Raw genomic sequence first — 22644 nt, forward strand, 5'->3', positions numbered from 1 at the left:
CTTGTAGCCCATTTTTGGGATTTCAGGCTTCTTATTGGTAAAACCCTGGACCCTGTTCCCCAGCCTTTCCGTCCCAGAGAAATTTGCAGCCCTTGACATCTCTTCTCCCAATCTCTTGTGGCAGGTTTGGCCACCATGTTCCAGGAGCAAAAGTGATTAAAACAGTGGCCTCAGAGCAAAGAAAAGGCAGAGCAGAAACATATTTTGGGTCCTTCCTGCACACCCATGTTTTACGGCCCTGAGTGCTATCATTTCTCTACTCAGGGCCGCTGAGAGAAACCTAGATCAGCAAACCTTAGATTGCAAATCTCAGATTGCAGCGGAAGTGTCTTAAATAATTATGCATGAAAATAATGATAATAAAAGTCACATTGGATAATAACGTTACAATTTACAAAGTATTTCAGCTCAAGAGCAAATCAAAGTTTACAATGCCTTGTAAGAGCTGAACTAAGGACATATTTGGTAAAACCTCTGAGATGGGGGAAAATGGAGTTCTGATAATGATAGAGAGTAAGAGCAAAGATTTTAGTAACTGTTTTTCCTGTCCTTTTTTGAGAAAAAGAAATAATTTTTTGTTAGCATGTTTGTTTTAAGTAAGTCAAATGGCCTTGTTTTTTGGAGAGGATGTTGACAGCGCTTGGAGAGGAAAAGTGGAAAGCCATCAAAAGACTGCGTAATGCAGGCATTTGGCAAACCAGCGCTGCACTCTCTGTAACCCAGCTAAAAGATAGCTTGCTTTTTTTTCCTAATAAGTTGATAAAAACAGAGAAAAGAGGGAAGAATACAGGAGAGAAAGAGATCGCAAAAACTTAAATGCCAAAAAACAATAAACCCGTAGGAGCAATCACAGTTGGGCAGAAAACCTTGATTGGATTGGATTTTTCCTTTCTCCATTTTCTCTGCTGGTTCTTTCTTTTGTTGCATGCAGTTTTTCTTCCCAAATCATAGAGTTTTCTCATTACAGTTATACCCGTGTATTTAAAAGAAGCTGCGTGCTTTTCTCCTCTCTCTTCTTTTCCCTCTCAATAGGGTATTCATCTTATTTTTGAAGGAATGTTATCTTCAAAGGCCTTCTTGCTTCTTGCATTCTGGTATATCTCTACCTTAACCGGGTCCTGCAAAGTCCACCATCCCTGTGGCCTTTTTCTTTTACCATGCTCCACTTAGCTCACTCAGGGTCAGGAGAGCTGGCCCGCTCACTCACTCTCAAAGAATCACAACTGCATCTCACCTCAGGAGTCCTTGCACTAGTGTTGCCCCTCACAGAAATGCTTTTCCGATGACTCATGCCCTATCAAGTGTCCTCTCTCTCTCTCTCTCTCAGGCATGCGTGCACACACACACACACACACACACATGCACGCACACACACACACATGCATGCACACACAGGCTATTCAAGTATTTGCTCTATCACCTCCTCAAAAAGGCCTTCATTAACCAGTGTGTATATGTATGTATCAAATAGCCTTTAACCCTCTCCCAACCCCAATCAACACTTTTGCCAGGTTCTTTTATTGCCATTTCTCATCACTTGGCATGATGTATAAATTCATGTATTTTTACACTTAGGCTTTTACAATGTAGGTTGTGACAAAATCCTGCTAGCACATGGGGCAAAGTATTTGATCTGTCCACCAAATTCCCAGAGCTGGTATAGATTAGGTGCTCAATAAATATTTGCTGAATGAGCAAATGACTATTTTCCATTTATTTCATTCCTTTCTTCTCACTTGGATTCCACTTTATTTTGTAGAATTCTATTAAATATCTGTAATCAAAGGTCTTTCATCGTTAGTCAGTGAGGGTGTCAGAACTATGTGATTTGTTGAAAGGCTGTATAGAGAATGAATTCTCTAGACTGTACCCACCTGTTGAAACATTTATTGGCTTTTACCACACATGCAGGAATAGCCTATTAATACTGCATTTTGAGAGCACTAAAAATTAATCTCCAGCAGTAGGATGCGTATGTCTAATATGCTCAAGGTTAGAGAATCTGTACCCACATCTATTTGCACATGTTTAAATACTTCTTTTCTAAAACACTGAGTTTCTATACCTATTTTATAAGTATCAGAAATAGGGACCTAGCGTTCTTTTGTTTACACATGCATTATTTTCACTGAGGCTCCTCAAGAAAGTTGATATTTTGAACAGTACTTTTCAGGGTTATTCCCTTCTCTGGGTCTCTTCCAATGTCATTACACTGTAGAGTGACCCTTTGCCATTGAAATGCTAAGAGTAACCAACATTTATTGTGCACTTTCTGTATGCCCAGCCTTCTGCCAAGCTCTTTCTATGCATTTCCTCATTTAATCCTCTCTACTCTAGTAGGTAGGTAAAATTACATGATTTTCCTTTAGAGATGATAAAACTGAGGCTTAGAAAACCTCACACAGTCAGTCATTAGAGGAGTGGGGAGGAAACCCTGGTCAGATTTTCAACTTTGTATTCCACCTCCTCAGTTTCCTGGCATCCTGGCAATGAAAATTCCCCGACACCAGGAATCACATAGGAATCATAATTAGGAGTGTAGGAGACCTTGCAATCACCCAGATCCCCCCAAAGATATCATCCAAATGTTATATTTCTAAACTGACAAAAGAAAGCCAGCTTCCAGACTAATTTGGGGAATGATCGTTGGCTGCTATGGGAATTAAGGGAGCTGGCTAGCTTGGGGGCCCAGATGAAGTTAAATTGATCAAGCAGCGTCAGGATCCTTGGAGAAGAAAGGGAGAACATCTAGGAAAGGGCTCTCGCTGTCAAGTCTGAGGATTTTTAGGGAAGAGTAGCTGAAGTCTTATCCTGAACTTCCAGCTTTGATCTGAAGGGAAAAGCTAGTTCAGCCTCTAGACTAGATTTACATTATGACCTAAGGCAAATTGAATCTTATATTTTTCTCAGGGCCAGAATGTTAAAGGGAATCAATTTATCAAGCACTTTCCAGTTTTCCCCCAATCTTCAATTTCTAAAATGATGTTGGTTCAGAACTAAGTTTCATTTCTTGTGGTCTCCTGGAGCTTTCCTCAAAAAAAAATTTTTTTCATGTTAGAAATTTGGGGAGAATACTGGGCTTCCGGATTTGTTCATGTAGATTGTCTAAAATCATGTCCTTGAGATCCTAGGCTGAAGAAGCTACTTCCCCCATTAAGGGATTATTAACCCTTTGCTGACTTGAAGGGTGCATCTTCTCAATTCAGCAGTTTAGCTGAGGTACTAAGTTCTAAAAATAACTTAAGTTCTTTTTTCATTATATGTTGTCCAATTTTTCAGAAGGCAATTTCAGGCACATGGGCTTTAACAAGATGAAAATATTAAATAAAACCAGTCATACATTTGAATTATGTATTTTAAACATATTTACTTAAATACCATGCATTCCCATATAACAGTATCTACACACATGGTAGTAAAATAAACCAAGGGTGTTGGGGAAGGGTTTTCAGTAAATGACCTGTCCCTAACCTAATGATTTACTTTCTTGACTTAGTTAGGGATTGTTAAAAAAATAAATTGGCCTTGAGAACCAAAGAGCAAATGCATATACAATATGTTTCTTTTACTGGACTAAACAATTGAATCTACAGTTTTTATTGATGCCCATGAAGACTTATGCTATGGGAAATGTATATTTTTTAATGCAGGTTTTGATTCTTGCTTTCAAGGATTTGAGAGCCAGCATTTCAATTTGCATGTAACCTCTGAGTTCAATTACTAAACTACTAAATCGAGAATGGAAGACTCAAATGTGTGAATTTGCTGCTTTTTTCAACCCTCTTCATTGGAAACATTATGATAAGAAATGATAGATAACACTTATTAAGTACCTATTATATGCCAGGTTCGTGACATCTGTTAATTTATTTTATCTTTGCAAAGGTTCACGTAAGGTGGGCATGATTCCCACTTTACCTGTGAGGAAATAGGTTCAGGTAAGAAACTTGTTCAAGGACACACAGATGGTGATTGAGTCAGAGTTTGACTCTGAGCTCTATCTTACTCTAAAACCCATCTTCTTTCCACTTCACTTCACATCCGATCATAAAATATAAAACTAAATGAACTTTTGATAGCTGTTTAATATGATCAATGCAGACAGACAGATGGAATAATTAAGAATCTAAGATAGTTGTTTTGCTTTCACTATGTGGCTTATTTCTTTCTGTCTGTAGTTACAAGTTAAACAGGTAACTGTAAAGTCTCTAGACTACATTAGGTTATGTAGACATAGCCCGATAGTGTTTTCTGCTGACTCTAATAATATTTAATTTCATATTTCTAATAGCTCCTTGTTTAGTGGGTATCCTAGATGATCGGGAAAGGCGCTTTGAAGATGCCTTCAGTTCTGAAGGGGCTTCCCCCTTTAAGGAAATTCCTTGTAGAAAATTCAGGCTGAGAAACTGATACACTAGGAGATAATTGTTTGATTATAAAACAACTCTTTCTTTTAAAGGGATTTGGCCACAGATTTCCTTTCATTAGTAAACACCTCTAGCATGCTTAAAATATTATTTGAGAATATGCATGTGATCTACACTTCTTTTTAGAGATCACGTCATGTTAAGTGAGGTTCATGCATACCGTGAATTGATGAAACGCTTCTCTCATGTGATCTCATTCATCCTTTTAAAGATTTTAACAGCAAACAGGGACCAAGGCAGAGATAAAGAGAAACAGGGGCCTGAGTGTAGCAAACGACTTCTGTTTTAAGGACTAGTTTTCCAAATCTTCTAAATCTTTGCGAGAAGATATAATAATATGTTGCCCAACCAGCCCCCTGCCCAACTTATGAAGAAGCATTTTGATTGGGAATTTGATAAAATGTTCTCTGTGTGTGTGTGTGTGTGTGTGTGTGTGTGTGTGTGTGTGTGTGTGTATATATGTATATATATATGTATATGAAGATGTTTCAAATGTAATTGCATGTAATTTGAAGGAAATGTTCCTTCGGTGGAATGAAGATTGATCTACTAAGGAATATTAAAATGTACAGGGGTTCACACTTTCGTGATCATATTTCATCATTTTGCAAACTTATTCTTAATAGACTTCCCCATTACGTTTTTGTAAAGTGGCTTCCTTTTAACAACCTTTAATAGCTATTAGAGGTTAAAAAAACAATAAGCCTTTGTATAGATCATTAAAGCATACTTAAGTAACCTGTAACTGACAATTAAATCAGCATGGCAATGCATTATCATAAGTTTGATAGATCTGCCTTTTTTAAAGTACTGAGAAGAAAGAGTCCCTTTGTAAGACGCCCTACTACCAAATATTCCTGCATTGTACGTGATCACAAAGCACACATTGTCTCAGTCCCGTGCTTGGTTATCATCTTTTACAAGTTCCTTTTGTGGGGATCTTGAGGCTCTGTGTGGGAGTCTGGCTTGTGCTTGAAACCGTGTCCTTAGTGAGATGTGGGGTTGGCGGAACCCATCTTTAAACGCACTCCTTGCCATGGTAGCAACAGGTAAAATAAAGAGCTAGAGTGTCCGCCTTGGAAAGCCCTTCATCTTTCTAAGGGACAAAGGATAGCCCCATTCTTGTACAGTCCCCAAGTCTGGCCCTGATCTTGCCAGACCAAGAGGTCTGGGGCTATGGTTGTTTGTAAAATTGGATCTCTTTCTTTTTCCAGGACATTTCTTAGACTTTTCAAATAGAAAGTTCCCGTTAAAATAATTTCTATGTTGGGGACAAAATACAGAGGGTTTTGAGAGGGAATTCTCATCATTCATATATGTACATATATACATATATATATGTATATATTTCTCATGTGGAACTTCTAAAAATGTTAAGGGAACTGATAAATTTCCACTTTTTGTTCATTTCCTTCACCATTCAACAACATTGGAACTTACCTATATATTTTGAAACTTAAAAAACAGTACATTCTCTTTATTTCAAGATTTCAAGAAAACAAAAACAAAATCCCAAAAGATTAATTTTCATGTAACTTAATAGAATCTGAGCTAGATCAAAGTAGCAATATGGTTTTTTCTCTAATCTCTAAGGAAGATATTTTATAATATGGGCATAACCAAGTTTTATGTGAGTCTGATTAATTTCTCAAAGGGATTATCTGCTTTACTTACTCACACTTCCTATTATTATCTTAGTTGGTAGATTTGTTGCTTTTCATGTGAGCTATTCCATCACACTAAAGGTGAAAGAGTATGATGGTTGACAAGTAGTTTTAAAAGTATTGAAACTAGTTTGAAAGCAATACCCAACTGGTGAAAATTAAATTTTTTGTTTAACTAGGAGGAAGAAAGGAGTATGTGTGTCACTGGGCTGAGTAACTTTTTGCTGTATAAATTGTAGTCTAGTGCCATGCATGTGACAGCTACACAGTGATTTTTCTTAAAACTTTTATTTTTAAGTAATTTCAAACTTACAGAACACTTGCAAAAATAATAAAAAATCCGTACAGAGAACTCCAACATACGCCTCTCCCAGATATCCAGATCCATCAGTTTTAACATTTTGCCGCATTGGCCATTTCATTCTATTGATCGATCTATCAATCCATGTTTTGAACATTTGCAAGTAGATTGTATACAGCATGCTCCTTGAACACTGAATACTGCCATGTACATTTCCTAAGAACAAGGATATTGTCTTATGTAACCACCTTAAGGGAAGTTATCAAGTTCAAGAAATTTAACATTGGTATAAAGCTGACAGTCTATATTCCAATTTTTTCATATGTCCCCATAATGCCCCTTTGAGCCTCTTCTCCTCCCTTTTAGACCCCACCCAGGATAATGTATTGCATTTACTTGTCGTTGTCCCTGTAGTTGCTCTTTTTTGCAGTGATTTATATTAAATTGAATAAATGAATTCAAGAGGTTCAAACCACACTTAAGGAGAGTACAGCACGACTGCAATGGGTAATTCCACCAGCCTCCCCGTGTCTACCTCACTGCAGTGTGGACAGACATCCTGGGGGGAGTGTGTGAAAAAATGTTACCGGTCGTCATCACATGCTCATGCACCCCACTGCCATGTGCTGCACATAGAAAAGGGGGAAGACTGCACCCCAAGATGGCCCTCTGACCTGAGGATTTTCAATAGTAGCAGGAAAGCACAAATCCAAGGGATAACTGATGGAAGTGTCAAGAAAGTGTTGTACAAATGTATACATTGTTTATATTATGGGAAGAAGCTACAAGTCAGTGAGAGATTTTCTGAAGGTCAACCATGGACAGACTTCTTGGCAGTAGTGAGCTTTGATTTTCAAGTCCTGCCATTTCAACTTGATTCTACTACTTGAAAAATGTTTCAAGGTATCAATGAAAGAAATTAAGATTGGCAAAGCTGCAGAGACTCTTGATTCCAAATATATACATATATATATATATATATATATATATATATACACATATATATATACACACACACACACACACATACATACATACTTACATACATATTAAGCTGCAAATAGTAGATAAAGCTCTTCCAAGACATTTTGTGAACATTATAACAAACTAAGGCATACATATACTACTTAGTTGAATGAAGCATGTTAAGTGAAAACAAATAGGTTGCAGTAGGTCTGTGTTAAATACCTCTCCTAAACTTTAAGATATCAAGTTACAGCATTTACTTTTTAACTTAGAAAGAATTATGTATTCTTTGGGATTTCCAGTTCAGATGCTGTTTTGACTCATAGCCCTTGACATAATTCAAAGGTAGAGTAAAAGATCATTCTTCACAACCAATTAAGGTTTGTGCAAGAATAAAAAGACTTTTTGGTTTTAGAAAACCTGTTATATAATACTGCACCTCTTTAGATCAATAAGAAAGAAAATAAAAAAAGATCTCAACAGGTACACAATAAACTTAAGCCCATTTTCCTATTGGGGGTGGGGGAACTCTTAGAAAATCAGGAATAGCAAGGAATTTTTACAATGTAAAGAAAGACAGTTATCTTAAACCATGATTAGATGAGAAATGAGATAAGTGTGCAAATTATCATCATTACCATTAAATTATGTTCCAGGCAATCTGTCCATAGTAATAAGACATGAAACAGGAATAAGAAGTATGGTGATTGGAAACACCAAACTAAAAATATTTTCTTTTGGGAAGGATAAGAATATTAACAAAAAAAACAGAAGGCAATCAACTAAAAATCTCCAAGAATTGAGAAGCATTTAATGAGTTAGTAGATACATTTTTTTAAATCAATAACTTTACTATAAATCAGCAGTAACAGAGATGGAAAATGTTTGAAGAAAACGTTACATTCTCCTTGAGAGATAAAAATTAAGATTTTAATAAATTTATAAGTATCTCATGTTTCCAGGTAGAAAGTACTATAAAGATGTTAATTTCACCAAATAAAACTGGAGATTCAATACAAATACCAGTCAACATCTCAGTAGAATTTTTTGAATGGATGAGATTATTCTACACTGCAACTTGAAATTCCCTTTGAAAGGAAAGGGTTATGATTAGGTTAACTTGCCTCACCAGACGTCATAAAATGTATCTTCCAAATTTTCACAATTAAAGCAATGAGGTACTGTGAAGGTTGATTTCACCTGTCAGATGGCTTGTTTATGGTGTCACAGTGTTACTATGAGGGTATTTTGTAGAGGAATTTGCATCTATGGCTGATTGCATCTACAATCAACAAAGGAGATTGCCTTAAGGGAAGTCTCCTCAACCAGTCACTTGAAAGTCTCAAAAGTCAGAGCTGAGGATTTCAGAAACCAGAAAGAAGGATTTGTGCCTCTACTTTAGCCAGCCAGTTTCTCCTGGGTAATTTAATTTCACCTTTGTCAGAGTTTCCAACTTTGCAGCCTGCTTTATATAATTTGGGCTTGCCAGTCTCCTGGTTGTATGAGTCAATTCCTGTAATCTCTCTCTCTCTCTCTCTCTCTCTCGATACACAGACACACACACACACACACACACACATATGTATATATAGGTGTGTGTGTGTATATATATATATATTCTGTTGGTTCTTTTTCTCTGGAGAACCCTAATTAATACAGTTATCAACATAAGAAATGACAGTTTCAGTAGCACTGATTCTAACACACAAACATGTACATCATATGCCCAAAAACACTAGTAAAAGAATGGATTATGTAATAAATGATATTGCTAAAACTGGCTCTTTTGGAAAAGGGGACCATTCAGGTTGGAACCTCACCTCACATCGTGCACCAAAATAAATTCTAGACAACAAAATAGTAAAAATTAAAAACCATCAAAATACAAAGGTAAATATTAAGGTTTCAGTGGGCAAGTCCTTTTATATAAAAAATAAAACAAAATAAGAGATTGAAATATCTGGGTATAAAAATGTAAAAAAAATGAGTGCCAAAAGCATTTTAATAATCAAATTGTTGATTATGATCTGGGAAAAAAAATTTAATTCTATTTTAAGAATTAAAATACAGAAATATAGATAGAATTCTTACAACTCAATTACAGAATCACCAGTTTGTCTAAGACACATAAAGTGACCATTCATAAAAGAAGAAAAATGGTAGTAAACATTGGGGAATATATTTATCTTCACTAGTATCAAAGAGTTGCAAATAAAGCAATGAAGTAACATGGTTTCACCTATCAAATTTGAAATTTTAAAATTAAATAATGGTCAGTGCCAATTAGAATGTGGCAAGTCAGACATTTTTGTACTGTGGAGTGTCAACTACTGCCAATCTTTTGAAAAGCTAATTGATAATATATGGAGAATTAAAATAATTTTCTTCACTGAGAAGAAAATCAGAAGTGCACATAAGCATTCACATTTAAGAATTTCCATCTAAATGTTATACATAAAAATAAAAATTTGGAAACTTTTAATGTCTAACATGGTGAAATGATTAAATTATGAAACATCAGGAAAATGAAATGATTTTAAATCCTCAGGAGACATATTTTTAAAAATCATTATTTGCATGAGAAAAATGTCTGCTGTTGTATTTAAAAAAAGATTAAAAAACTGTATAATTGTCAACAACCTAATTTTCTATAGAAAGATGAACTGTATACAACAAAAATTACTAAAAGGAAATACTCCAAAAGTTAAACAGCTATTTTTCTCTAATAGGATTTAGGCAACGATAATGCTGCTTCTTATTTCTTATCTATGTTTCTGAGCAAAACTGTGAGCTTGAATTGCTTTTATAATCATTAAAAACAATGAAAGTTATTTTTAAAAGAATCACGTTCTTGTCAAATTATCACTAAATCTGAGTTAATGGCATCTAAATTAAGGAAATTTTAATAGAAAAGTTTTAATAGTATAATATTGCCTGCTCAGTGGGAACTTAATACATTATATTGATAATTTGTAGCAAGATGCTAAATATAGTCTGGAAGAGGAAATTATTTTCCAGAGATTTCTGGATGAAACAAGTTTTTTCTCAATCTGAAACAGCTTGAAAATAGGATTCAGTAACTCACTGTTCACACACATACCAACTGGCACACTTTTCCACTTATGCAACATGGTTTGGGTATCGTTCGAGTCAGTTGTGTTCCCAGTGGCTTTGTACACGCTTGATGATTTTGCAGAAGTTCTGGCACCTGGCCTTCATTTATAGAAATGAAAACGAAATGTGTTCGGGTGCTTGCAGCATCTTTTTGAGGTTCTTGTGTGTGTGTATGTGTGTGTGTGTGTGTGTGTGTGTGTGTTGTTTTTTGTTTTTTTTTTTTTGCGGGGGTTATCCTATGAAGTATTCTTTTTGAACTTCAGAGCTTAAGCAGAGAAAGCATGTGATTTTGGCAAGTGTGACTCTCGAATGCACAAAACAGCAGCTGTAATCTCAGGTTATGATTGGCACTAAGCAAACTGCAGACTGTCTCTTTGTTCTCCAAAACACAATAGAATATATGTGCATGTGGGTGGTGTGTGTGCATGGGTGTTTGCATGTGCATGTACATGCAAGCACGTGTGTATGTTGTTTGTTCAATGTAAGAAAAAGGGTTTGAAATGCTCAACTTGAAGACAGCTAATGAATTTGGCATCCTTCAAGCTGTGACTCCTAAGGAGCAATTCTAATGACAGGCCATGACATACGTTCTAAGAGAATGTGACAACAGCCTCTGTTGGGAGGAAAGCTGCTACGGAGACTTCCTTGCAGCTCCCAAGTGCATTCCCCCACCCCCACCCTGAGGAAAGCCAGCTGCAGGAACCCCTCGTGACCAGGCTGAGTGCTGGGAGAGCTACCCACGTGGTGTCACATCCAGCCTTCCGACAACAACAAAACCATCATGGGTTATCAACTGCCCATATCAAATTAGATGATTACACAGAGCCAAGGTTGCCTCAAGGAAGAATAGGAATGCTTTACTGTGCAGTAACTTTTGTTTTCTTGATTATTTTGGAGGAGGTTGAGGTTTTTTCATCTTTTGCCCATTTCCCCAATATTACACATGGCAATAGACAGGCCTCAGAGCTTTAGTTGCTGGCTCACCCCAAAGACTCGCAGGAGTTAAGAGTAGAAGAAATGCTGTTTCCAGATTACTGGAGCCACAGGCATCCTCTGTGTCCCCTTGGACCTTTGATCATCTGAGAAATAAAAAGCAGGTAACTTTTTGGGGACCACATTGTACTTACTACTTGCTTCCACATCCATTTCCCTCATTTCCATCCTATGTACCTCTACTAGTTTCTCCTTCCTCAAACCCCACTTACCGGGCCTCTCTCCATCATGGTTGTTCAACCATTTGGTCATTTATGTACTTATTTGCTCATTCTATCGTGCAACAAACATTTGTTGAGCAGCTACTATGTATCAGGTACCTCTCTAGGCATGGGAGTTATGGAAACTAACATCAGGGTCCCTAATTGCAAGAAGCCAACAGTCTAATGCAGGCACAGAGAAGAAAACAGATATTACTAATTAGTTGCTGCAAAAGGATGCATAGCAAATTATCCCAAAATACAGTGGCTTGCAACAATAAACATTTATTCTTATACTCATTAGGCCGTAGGTCAGCTGTGGTTTGGCTTGTCTGGGTGGCTCTCATTCGCGCTGTGGGTCAGCAGGGCTTGGCTCCAGAATGCAGTTTTAGGTTCAGATCTGCTCTGGGTGCATTTGTTGTGGGCCCAGGTAAGAAGGAGGTCATGCTTTTCTCACAGCAGATCACAGGGGCCTAAGAAACCAAACCAAACCACTTTAGCACATTTCACATAATGTCTCCTGACATTTTAATATGTGGAAGCGAGTCAGACTGTCAAAGCCAACATCCCAAGAGTGGGGAAATATATTCCACCCACTCTAGTGCATGACAGAGTCACATGATAGAGAGAAGATGTGAAGAATAACACATTCTCCTCCCCAAATTATAACAATAAAGTGCAATAAATGCTACAAGAGATGTGTGTTCAAGGTTTAGAGGAAGTACAGAGAAATCTCTCAGAGATTGAGTTTATCAGTCAGAGTTCAACCAGAGAAGCAAAACCAGTAGGATGGATCATTATATAGTAGAGATAGAGATTTGTCACAGGGCTTTGACCTTACACAGTTGTAGCAGTGGGTTAAGCAATCTCTCTGTAAGGTTGTTTTCTCTGTATCTGTTGCTGGAGCTTGAAGACCAATAGGCCAAACAGTCAAGAAGGGAAAATGGAGGTAAAGAGGGGAAGGTCAAGGGTAGGCTGGAACCCCATGAGAAGGTTGCCTTGCCCTGGTGAGCTTAGCAATGGAGCTAAACGTGCCCTCCTGGCCCAGAAATGAGAGAAGGTGGTAGAGGACCCGGGGGAAAGTAGAGTAGGCACAGGCTCAGCTGCTGCGTCACACCAACCAGGAGAGTCAGCAGTTCAGCAGCAATGTGTGCAAGCTATAAAATGTCTGTTGCTTCCCTTCTGCCATTCACGTCTCCCAAGATCTTCCTTGTGGCCCAACCTAACCAGAAACATACAAAAATGTACTTTAGCCAAGCCAAGTTGATACATTACAAATGGGCATCTAATTCAACTACTGGGAAGAGTAAACTATGAGATCCTTCCAGAGAAGGTGATATTTGAACTGAATCTTTAAGGATGAGCAGGAATTAACCAGAAAGGGGAACTGGCAATTTAGGCATGGGAAAGGATGGGCAAGGAAAGGCTCGGGAATATAGAAGATCTGCCTGACAACCAAAGGCCATCAGGAATGCCCCCAGTTGCAGTCAGGTCTGTTTGTCTTGCCACAGCAAGGGAGGACACACACCAACAGCCCAATGGGCTTTTTCAAAAAGGGACTTGGAAAGGACTTGTTCCAGAAATAGGGCTTGTGCTCCATGGCTGTAAGGATATTTTAAGGGGTTGGAGGCCATTTCTGGATTGGGTGCTTTCAGGAAGTATCAGCAGATTTTATCTAGAAGAGCAAGAAGATTAAAGCAGGGTGAGAGTTGTCATCAGTAAGGAAGCAGTTGGAAGAAAGGCATATTTGGTTATTTTTGTGGGTGCAGAGCGTCCTTGCCTTTCTCTTGTTCTCATGCTCTCAAAGTCTGATTATTTTTCTGTTCTGTGAGAGTTGTTTATGTTTGGTTGGGAACATCATGGCCTACCTGTCAGCTACCAGCTGCCGGAGCTGTTTTCCCCTTTCTCTCTGGCATATACGGAGAGGCTTCACAAACATTTACTGACCCAAAAATCCCAGCGAATCTCCATTGCTTACTATGTTGAATCCAGACTCACTGCCTTGTCTGCAGGGTTTGCAAGGCAGCCCCTCTCTTCCTGATGTGTTTTCTTTCCTATTCTATTCCGGTTGTCCTCATACTGTCCCACCTCATCCTCTGCAAAAGAAAGCAGCCCCTCGAGGCCAGTCTCTCTGTTATCACAGGCTGCTCTGGTCATATCTCCTTCCTTGTAACTCCATGGCTCATAAAATACCCCAGCAGTGGAAACTATCTTGTCCTTTTCTCATTTATGCAAGTTCTGTCTTTCTAGCTTGATGATAAGGGCAGGGCCATATCCAGGACCTCTTTAGAATCCTCCATAGTGTAATTCAATTTTGGATACCACCAAAGAGTGTGGCATGCTTGGTTCATCACTGTTGTTCCTTATTTTTTTTTTAACTGGGACCATAATATGGCATTTTTGCATTTCCTGGCTGCCGAGATGATGTCTTCTACCTATTTGTGTCATCTAGCCAACCAGTCAGCAAGTATTTTTGAGCACCTGTTTTTCTGCTCAGTACATTGACGTTTAAGTCCCAAAGGATAACCAGAAATAAATCTGAAGAGGGGGTGGGGGTCACTGGGGGCTGCCCACGCGTGGAAGACAGCATGAACAAAGCTCAGGGGCGAGAGGGATTGTGTATTTGAGGAGTTGAAAGAAGCTTATAGAGCAAACAGCATAGTGTACCAGGAGAGAAAACCTGAGAGAGGAGGTTGGAGCTGTGGGTGGGTTTCATGAGCTATGTTCCATGGCTTGGACTTCATCCCAAGGGCTTAGGGAATATTCTGGTGGATTATAGCAGGAGATACTTGTGACCATATTTAGATATTAGAGACACAACTCTGGCTGAAATATGTCATGTGGATCAGAGCCAGAAGAGATAAGGGGATGCTTTCAGAGCTGTGACAGCCTGACTTAGGATAGTCCCATGGTGAGAAGTAGGTAAGTTTTAGAATAAAATATTGTTCAACTGACTTTTGTGCTCTCTCGGGCAAACTTGACTCACAAGCATTCCAGTTCACATAGATTTATATTCATCCAGATATGCTTTTATTATGGAATTAAAAATGAACACTTTTTTTTAATCTGGTTACTAATTGCATGGGTATGTTCAGTCTGTGACTACTCAGTGAGCTGATCACTTATGTGTGCTTTTCTGCATCATTAAGATGTTTAAAAACCATTGACCCAGGAAATTTTATCCAAGTCTAGAGTTTATAATTCCTCATAAGTTTTAGAATCCTTATCTGGCAAAATCTGCAGACACCTCAAAACTCCTTTTGCAGGTGCTCTTTCGAAATATCAGATCCCATTAGCCTATTAATTTGATCTGTTTTCCTGTTCTGAAATGTGGTGCAGCCTCTCCATCCCCAACATTTTTTGTTGTTGTGCATTAGGGGAGATGGTGAAGAAGAGTGGAGTACCTTCTTAGTCTGTTTCAGATGTCAGGGCAAGCTGCTGAATATTTGAGTAGAGTCAGGCCAGCACAAGCAAAGATTTTGACTGACACCACTTTCCACCCTCCCCCTTCCAGCCATTCTGCTGGCACCGAAGTCGCCTGCTTCTTTTTAAACCTAGGCAGCATTCTAGGGTTATTACAACAGTTCCAGGCTGATTTCTAAAACTTTCTGCATCTCCCTGCCTCTTATTCGTACTGCCCTGCTTTTTCATTTAGCACACCAACAAATAATTCATTATATCCCATACGGCAAGATAATAACTTCATATGCAGATTTTTTTTTCTCTACAACTAGGTTTGAACTCTTTTGTAATGTGGTTGGCCCTTTCACTAGAGCATCTTGCTTGACCTCCTCCTCGGTTGTTGATTTTCCCTGGGATTCTGGCCATGGCCCATTTACTGTTTTTCACTCTAAACACTCTTCCTGGCTGATATCCACAGTGACGTTTCTAACTGCAGCCTCTCCCTGGAAGACCTGCCTGCAGGCACCTCAAGCTGAGTTTGTCCCAGTGGAATGCGTTTTCTTCCCATCTAACCTATTTTGCCTTTATTGGTACCCACCTCAGTTAGCAGTATCTTCATTTACCCAATCGTCCATGTTAGAAACATCGGCGTTATCTTAGATGCCTCTGTTTTGATCCACTCAATCCCATTGAAACCATCCATTTGATTTCCCACACAATGATTCCACCACTAAAGCATCTCGACCCCTCTCCCTTCTCTAGGCAGCTGCTGCCCTGGCAGTGTGGCACAGTGGAAAGAGCTAGACTTGACTCCCGCCTCTGCCACATACTGGGTTCTTCAGCCTGGGCCTTTCTGAATCTCCCAGACCCCCCACCTCCTCCTCATTTGTATGAGGAGACAATACTGTCAGCTTCCTGGATGGCTCTGATTATTGAAGGATTTGATCTCTTCTGTGGAGTCTCGCACATGAAAATAAGAGCCTTGGCATCTTTCCCTTGGACCTGGCTTTCCCACTTCTCTCCCTGCCTCCAGGTTCTTCTCCAGGACCTGTTCTTGCTTCTCACTGAAACCAGAATGGTCCTTCTAAGAGCCAGAGGGGTTTTAAAACCTTTCCTGGCTTCCTGTGGCCAAAGGGGCAGGGCCCCTTTCTGCCTCATTCCCTTTACACTTTGGCCTCCAGGAACCTGCTGGGAGCTTTCCTTTGAAGACCATGACTTAGTCATGTTCTTAGAACATTCGTCATGCACACCCTAACGGTATTAATACATGTTCAGTAGGAATAGTGAAGTCAACGTAATGCGTAATGCCTATCCCTGCCGTGGGAAACCAAACCAACCCAAAGGCACTTTAGAAAATGAGGTTATAACTCGTTAGGAGGAGATTTAAGGAAATGTACGTGGCATCTCCTAGCTTTGGTGGGGTTTTGTTTTGGACAGCAGGCAGAGGATGGGGCTAATCCAAAGGATCAGGTCAGAGAGAGGTGGAAGGCAGGATGCCAAGGAAAGGAAGTAACTTCCCACACTCAGACTGTGGCACAGTCGACCGAAATAGACAAAGCAGATCTGCTCCTGAAAACGAGGGAAGCAAAAAAATGGACTAACTTCTGATGCTTGATCCCTGCCCATAAGAACATTTGCTTTTTCTAAGACATCACAGACATGACCTTCCCACTTCCATTGGTCCGAATTCTGAAAATCGTGCTTGTTGGTCTCAGACCTTCTGTGCCCTTTCCTACCTACCCTCAATTTATCAAATCCCAAATTTCAGCATTTGTGGGAGAAGTAATGAGGGGAAAGATTTCATTTATCATTTTATTTTTCTATGCACCCAGACAATGGTGCTTTAAAATTAAGAAAAAAAAAAATTAAAACATCAGGCTTATCATTCCATCTGAACAAATGTCAGATGCTTGCGAATCTTTCTGTCCCTCCCGTGTTCTAGCCTAATGACTTGCTCGTAATGAACTTGGTCAGCATTTCCCAAATGGGACTAAGCAGCTGTAAGGAAACTGAGACTGGGTAAGCTAACGAGAAGAGTGCTTCACAAAGAAGTCCAGCCATTCTTCAAATGTTTATCGGGTGTCTACCATATGCCACACGTTGTTCTAAAGCAGTGATAACACAGAATAAGAGTCCGCTTTCATGATTCGGTTCAGATGGAGAAAATGGACCACAAACAAGTAAATAAGTAAACGATTTAATTTTGGAGAATAATTTATAAAGAATTGCAACATCTAAAGCTTCCAAGTACCCTTTAGGAGCTGCAAATTGGCTGTGAAAGTTTTTAGCCTATCTTTTCTAGACCGTCTGGGTTTCTCTTATATTGCTGTCCTCTGATCACACTGGATTCCCCAGCCTGGTCTCAGCCTCATGTCAGGAAGGCTGGTCTGTTCCATCCATGGTCTTTGTTAAGGTTTTGACGTCCTGTTCACTTCCCAGGATTCCCAGGGGCCTGAAACCACCAAGCAAGGGGATTTGCAAGTGCACCAGTCTCTGCCTTCCAATCAGGACCCCCCAGGGGAGCGGTTGGGTGCCCAGGCCCTCCCACACAGCAGATGGGGGAGGCTGCTTGTGCCTAAGTCTGCTTTGAAAATAGCAATAATCAACTTGGTCCATTTTCCATGCAAATGTTAATGCCCAACTTATATATATTCACCTCTGTCCTCCCTGAGATTTCCCACATGGGCCCTGGCAAAGCAGAAGGCCAGACACGGCTGCTCAGGTGTAAACAGGCTGCTTACTAAGTCTTTGGTTGGCAAACCAAGGCTAATGATGTGATCAACTAGGCTATTTATGGTAGTCTATTTAATGGGGAATGTTTTACTTTCTTGACTTTATTTGTCTTCAACTGACCTTTCCCTACCTACACAAAAATAGTTCTCTACAGTCAATTCTTGGTGTCTGGTTTCATGGCCCCTTTCATTTATAGCAAGCAGTCAGTATTACTCTGCAATAATATCCTTACATTTAGCTGGTGTCTCTATCCAAGTGGCTTCTTGGAGTTCTACATATTTGATGATTTATTATTTATAGCCACTTATTGATAAATATGGCTCTTCATCGATGATTTTAAGGGGCTTTACAATTATTTGTGCAAATCTCTCATCCCCTCCCCAGCCCACTCCCCGTTCGTAAATGTCTCCATTTTGCAGGCAAGTAAATGGTCTCAGAGCTTGTAGAAGGCATGTCTTTTTGGAACGTGGGGCCTTGGGTTCATTACTGGGGTGGCTGCCTTCTGCCTCCAAAGTGTGACTTGGAGGTAGGTTTTGAGTGCTCCAGCCAAAGGGGCCTTGTGTCCCTCAGATTACCATCTGATCCATCTGATCCCTTCTCCAGTAACGCTGCTGAGGTTTTACTTTAAACTGACTGTTGTTTTAGGTTCCGGGTAGTGATTTGCACTACCTGTGTCCTTCTGGCTTTGGAGGTCCCCAGCTTCCCCCAGGCTGGAGGGAGCACTGGATCCTAGAGGAATAAGATTGTTTGAACACCCTTAGTTCCCACTTGCTGACCAGAGGGCTGCTTGGGGCCCCCAATATGTAGAGTTTGCTGCCTCCATCAGACCCTTAGAGACTCTTCCCCTGTGGCCAATAGATCTGGGCCACGGGAATGTCATGTCTTCTGCTCCATATCAGGTCTGCATGGAAATTTATCCACCGACATGCTTATCCATATGTGTCGTGCCTCAAATACACAGGAAACCCATGCCATTTTGGCCCTGGCCATTGCTTCATACTTATCTCACCAAGTTTTGGTGCATTATTGCCATCTTTCATAAGCACATGGGAGGTTTCTTAATTAAAGCTCGCCACTCTTATCTAAAAGCAGCATCTGGTGGCTGAGGGGAAAAGCGGAACAACTAGCTGCAGTCCCAGAGCTGTTGATCTCACTCCCCGCTATCCCTCTGTGAAGGAGCTTCCTTTTTATCTTCTTCAACAGGAATCTGGAAATCTGATCCTCATTACACTGAAAGGATAAAATGGTTTTCATCCAAATGAACACAGTGATGTCATCCTCCTTCTTGGTGTTTTCCATTTTCGCTGGTATTGTCCCTGGAATTTCAGCAAATATAGATTTCCCTCCGCCTAACGGTAACAGTAACAGGTACATGAACCCAGTAATGGCTTGTACCAGGGAATGCTTTCCTCTGTGTGGATCAGATGGCAAGACATATAGCAATATTTGTGGTTTTTGTATGGCAGTTAGAAACAGTGATGGGCAACTTGACTTTAACAGTTATTCACCATGTTGATTCTTTGATGTAGCTTTATATTGAAATGGTTCTCACCCTCTCCCTTTTGTTGATGGTATAAAGGCATTTTGACAAATGTCTGGAAATTCAAGATAGACTGCATGACCTGTAATCTTTGTGCTAATAAATCTCAAGAACTCTTGAATTCAGTATTTGATTCTATATGATTTTTAATGAAATTAAATCTCTCTACCAAAAAAATAAATAAGTAAATAAAAGCAGCACCTAAGTAGATTCAGTGTCCTTGATGCCTCCACATTCCAAGATTGTTCTTTCAGAATGGGACTCTGAGAGGCAGGTTAGGTTTCAGCATTGCCCTGTCTTTCATCAGAAAAGGAATATTAGTGCTGGGCCTTATGCCCCTAGCACACCCCATCTTATACTCTGCCTTTGGAATGTTACTTTCTATGACTTTCGCAATATGAATTCAAAAGGCAAAGACTTGGTACTATAACTCATAATAACTTTGGAGATTTCCCATATAACTACTAGTTAAATCATACTTTGAAAGATATTACCTTTTTGTATATGTATTTCATATTAAAGAAATAACTGAAACTGTGGAATTGTAACCTATAATATTCTTTGAAATTTGCTAACTGCTTGTTAAATTGCGCTTAGAAAGTTATCATTTTTAAGTATATATTTTATATTCTACAATAAAAAAAAATGATAGGAAGGAAAAAAGGCAAAGACTGAAGACCTGGATGGCAGGAAAAAGTTGGAGTAACATTAATGAATGTTACATCTGGATACTTAGCCCTTTATTCTGGGAATTACCTACGACATTAATAAATACTCATATAATTTGCTTTTTTTAAAAATGCTTAAGGAGTTTAATCTAGAAGGTCAAGAAAACTGGTGATTCTCAACTTACCCCATACTTCTGCCCTGCAGCCCTTTTCCAAATATCTACTCACCAAGTTTGGATTAATAGATACAAACAATTTGTATAGTTAAAAACATCTTTTTGGATATAGACAGCATTGAGATGTGCTAATTTTTGTTGTTGCTGTTGTTGTTGTTGTTGTTAATTACCACTATAACCTTTAAAAAAAATTTCCCTTCATACTGAATTTAGAAGTAATCAGGATTGTTAAAAATTGACTCCTATTGTAGATGACTTCAAAACAATAATTCATCCCCCAAAGTGCTTAGTCTCGTTGCTCTTAGATTAACCTCATTTGAAATAAAGTTTTGAAAGGAATTGATATGATAATAGTATCTAAAATCCAACCTTTCAATCTATTTTTCATGAACTTACCATCTAGCCTCTAAGATTATTGCAATCACATTTAAAAGGCGAAAGGTTCATTATACCAAGCTGATCTGAGAAACCATGCCTCACTCAGGGCATGTCTGAGAGCCTCCGAGCGAGTTGGGAGCCCAGCATTGCACTAGGATGCCAGAGAAAGAACTCATACTCAGGGGTCTGCCAACCTCCGTTATTGTAGTATCCTATGTGGGCAAGTCACTTTGTCTTTCTGTACTTGAATTTTTTCAGCTGAGGAGATGCTGGTGCCAGCCATGCCTGCCCCATACTTTGGTGTTAGGATGACATGAGATGCTGTGTGCAAAAAGGTCTTGAAATTTAAGTACAGTAGCATGTAAGGTATTTCTCTGTGTTGTCAACCGTGTCAACCATGTCTTCTAATGCCTGAATTAGAAGAGAAAGTTCCCTCCCCACACATATTTGTCAAGGAAACTACATAAACAGATTTTGAAAATAGAATGGTTCTCCCCACCCCACCAAAGTTGCAGAAATTAAAAATAAGTTTATTCCTATATGTTACAAATACTTATTAAATACCAGCTAAAGAAATGTAATTCTATTGGATGCGTTAAGAAATACAAAGATTCATCTGCTGTGGATTTGGGGTCAAAGCCTTACTATGCAACATGTAAATGTTATAGGAGAGCATGCCTTCTTTTGATGCTCATCTTTATAACCCCAAGTTCAGTGCACACACCTAGTGGGTGTAAGGCCCTCAATCCATCATCTTAGCAGAGTTGGAACAAGGACTCTATGCTGCCCTCAATAGCTTTCTCATTACTTAGGTCTCTGGACTAAAAATGGAGTGGAGAGAATATAAAATATTTAACGGTTTGGTTCAATTCCAGTTATGACCACCATGGATCCGTCATTCATTTCAATAAGGAATAGCCCCCACGTCCTCCACACTGGCTTCAAATGCTAAGAATCTTGTTGTGGGTCAGCAGAAGCATATGTTGTTATATTAGCACTTGCCTGATCATTGAGCCCCCATTAGAGATTGCATGGAAGTATTAAGAAAAGGGCTTTGTGCTTCTTTCTCAACTGTATGAATCTCATGGCCAATGTCAATCCACTCATTCTGCTTTTTATTAATATTTGCACAAACCCAGTTTGTTCACGAGTTCTTTGGGTACTTTGAAACAAGTTAGCATCTGTTGCCCCATTTATTGCAAGGGCAGAGAGAGCCACAGAGACTTTAAATGACTTCTGCCTCCACGCTCACCCCATGGCACTATGGAATGGGCTCCAGACTTCATCTCCCTCAGTTCTCCCTGGTCCCAAGCTCATTTACATGACGTTTTTCTTCCTTCGAAAGAACATCTCAGATTTTATATAATATCTATCCCTGGCCAGGTAATTCATTTTTATATTTTCACTCAATAATTTGCAGATGTTCTAATGAAGGAAGGAGATGTAAAAATACAGTTGCTTTAGGGACAAGGCGCTAGTTTCATTATTTGGTCTCTGTGGAGTCACTGTTGTCTAGAAATGGTGATGGTGACTGCTATCCTTTGCTTATTTTCCTCAGCCCAATTGATAAACGAAGCATGATAATGTCCAGTGGGGATTAAGGAGGCTTCGCTGCCCTGTCCCTGCCCAAGAACATCTCCATTTCCCTAGCGATAGACCAAGACTGAGTTCAGAGGTCTAGCAAGATGGCGGGTGTATTTTGGCTCTTCCAAATAGGTGGCTAACAGAATACACCATTATTTTCCCCACCCCATGGGCATTTTCACAGATGCTTTCACTCCAGTTTCCTGCTGAGGAGCATGGTTGTACTGGTTAAGACAGGGTGAGGTACTCTGAGCCCAGGAAGAATGAATAGAGGTGAGGGGACCAGTCCCCAGTGACCTGGTCCTGTCTCACCGTGTTCTGGGCTGTTCCATGGAAGCAGAACGCACCCTTGGCTTCCTGCCAGCAAACACCTCCTGGGGCGGGTGCCCAAGTTTGCAGTTTTTAATGTCCAGTTGTTCAAGCCATCACATTGCAGCTTTTGAGTGCATGTTTAACTTGCTATTTTACTTTGCTGATCTGCATGGAATTCTTTTAATT

General features: G+C 39.5%; 1 protein-coding gene across 2 annotated transcripts in view; it reads left to right on the forward strand.

The window, feature by feature from the left end:
- The window catches only part of CELF2 (CUGBP Elav-like family member 2), a 637682-nt gene that overhangs the window by 269015 nt on the left and 346023 nt on the right, over positions 1–22644 (forward strand). The window lies entirely within an intron of this gene.

The sequence above is a fragment of the Choloepus didactylus genome, chromosome 8 (genome assembly GCF_015220235.1).
Source record: "Choloepus didactylus isolate mChoDid1 chromosome 8, mChoDid1.pri, whole genome shotgun sequence".
In the NCBI taxonomy this organism is placed as follows: domain Eukaryota; kingdom Metazoa; phylum Chordata; class Mammalia; order Pilosa; family Megalonychidae; genus Choloepus; species Choloepus didactylus.